Source organism: Pundamilia nyererei, unplaced genomic scaffold (genome assembly GCF_000239375.1).
Source record: "Pundamilia nyererei isolate P.nyererei 1_Seehausen unplaced genomic scaffold, PunNye1.0 scaffold00512, whole genome shotgun sequence".
NCBI classification, from domain to species: domain Eukaryota; kingdom Metazoa; phylum Chordata; class Actinopteri; order Cichliformes; family Cichlidae; genus Pundamilia; species Pundamilia nyererei.
This window is the reverse complement of record NW_005187913.1, coordinates 1-2,517: the sequence shown is the minus strand read 5'-3', so window position 1 is coordinate 2,517 and position 2,517 is coordinate 1.

Here is a 2,517-nt window from a genome sequence, read left to right as displayed (position 1 = left end):
TAGTGTGCAGCTTAGCAACATCCTCCTTAAACATGTAAAAGACATCATCTCCATGGGAGCACATGTTGCTCTAAAACCTGTGTATATAATTCAGTCTTGGTTCCTTTCCAAATGTGCAAGGTGCCAATTCCATAGGCACTGATCTAATGCCAACCATCAGAGATGCAGCCTTTTTAAACACTGATAACAAACTTCAGCTCAGACATGCAAAGCGTCTCATTACAGACGATTTACAGCCAGCGAGCCTTCAAAGTCTTGGGTCTGAGATGAGTCCGTAAGAAACCACGTCGGCCGGTTTGGAAGCACGTCGCGAGGCTCCAAATGCTCCACCAGACCGCCGACAGGTTTCGCACACCACAGCCGCTCTATCACGTGACACATACTCCTCCTATGTGGTCATGTGTTGGGTTATGCCATGTCGCAAGTTTTCTGAGGAGCTTTTGTGATATTTAGTAGATCGGATTACATCTTTTTTTATTTATTACTTATATCCGACCCAGTAATTCAGGTCAGTATCGGACTGATACCGATATGCAACATCGGCTCGGTCCATCTCTAGTTCAGATGGCTTTTAATGAGCCTTATAAAATAAACACAGTTTAAAAACATCTAGCAACTAAATCAAGGGTAGCCTGAACTTACAGTCACTGAACACAGCAAGTGTCCCTGCTCTCAGATACAAAACCTGCCTTTAAAAGTTTAGAGTAATGAAATCAGCAGCACTGATTCTATCACTTCTAGTCTCACACACCACTTGTGCATTTTTGTTGTTTTGGTTCACATCGGTTGATTTTCTGCTGTAAACAACTAATGAGAACATTTTCTAAACCTTTGAGTGTCCATCAGGATCCTGTAGAAACAGCTTCCATCTCAAACATTTCTGTTTAGAAAGAAAAAGATTTTTAGAAAACTCTCTAAAGAATTCAACATCTGTTTTGTTTTCTACTATTTATTTTAAAAGTCCCTCTAGCACAGATTTCTTTAGTCACATGTCTTTCTGTGTCTTCCATACAAACATTAAACATGCAAATACTCAACACAGCAACACTGAAAGCATTTGAGTGTAACTGTCATTCAAATCAAACTTTATACACAATTACAACATGGAACAAAAGACAATCTAAACATTAAAACACTACAAGCAATGAAGAATCAAATGAAACCAATCACAGTCAACATCAAAATATGATCATGGAACAATAGAAGAGACATATCATACAATTCATACACGTTCATGTGAAATCTTTGGGTTCAATAACCTTGAATCCTTCTTTTAAATTACATTTAAATTTCAGCTGGTTGCAAAGAAATTAATCAGAAATTAACCTCAATGAATCTGCAGCTTCATCAATGTGATGCTGAGTTTCTGACTGAGATTGAGTCTGAACATGTCTGACTCTGTGAAACAGTCAGAGTGTTTCTCTAACAGCAGGAGCCTCTTTACACTCAGCTTCACACAGACGAGCTGAGGAACGATCAAGCAAACTTCTTCTGTCATTTTTAACAGCAGCTTGCATCCAAAGATGTTGCACTACTGCCATCTCCTGGCTTTTACTCGTACTTCTCTTCCAGATCCTCAGATCCTCTTGGTGACATCAGTATTTCTCAAAAATGAAAAACCACTCCTTTCACCTCATCAGGACTTAACTGATTAACCACTTTTTCAAACGTAAGTTTCATTTCACCACCAGTTCCCACCCTCAACACTCTCCTTTGACTTCTATACTTCAACTAATAACCACATGTTCAACCGTCTCCGTAGCATTACACCATCACATAACCCAGTCGGATGTTTCCCCATCATAAAAAGAGAACCATTCAGAAAGCAATGACCTGTTTGTATTCTCCTGCTGCCTATTTAACCCACTACTCCTCTTAACTTCTATTGTGTTTGTACCCCATGTCTCCCTTTTGTTCCATTATCCCATGCCATTCTCCAGAAGTTCTTACTTTGTGTCCAAACTATTCTTTTCCCTCAGATTTCAACAATGGTATCTGCACATCTATGTCTACTTTTTTAACAGCTGCTTTAGCCAATCTGCTCTTTCATTACCCACAATACCTCTATGAGCCAGAGTCCACATTATCACTATATGTTTATTTTCTTCAGACACTCTATGATGAGCAAAAGGACGTCATACAAATTTACTTTCAATGCTGACAATGAATCACTACATATTATTACTTTTGAAATTCTGCTGTCTATCATTCTACAGCCAACAGTGTGACATATAACTCAACTGCATATACTCAGAAGATTTGATGTTGTTTTTGCAATCTTGAGCCTTAACTGCAGAATTACCACTGCTACACTTGTTGCTTCAGGTTTGGGATCTTTTGACCCGTCTGTATACACCTGTAAACAGTTCATTATAAAATTCTTCAATTCAATTTTATTTATACAGCACCAAATCACAACAGCAGTTGCCTCAAGGTGCTTTATATTGTACAGTAGATACATAGAAAAAAACTACAATCATATGACCCCTATGAGCAGCACTTTGGTGACAGTGGGGA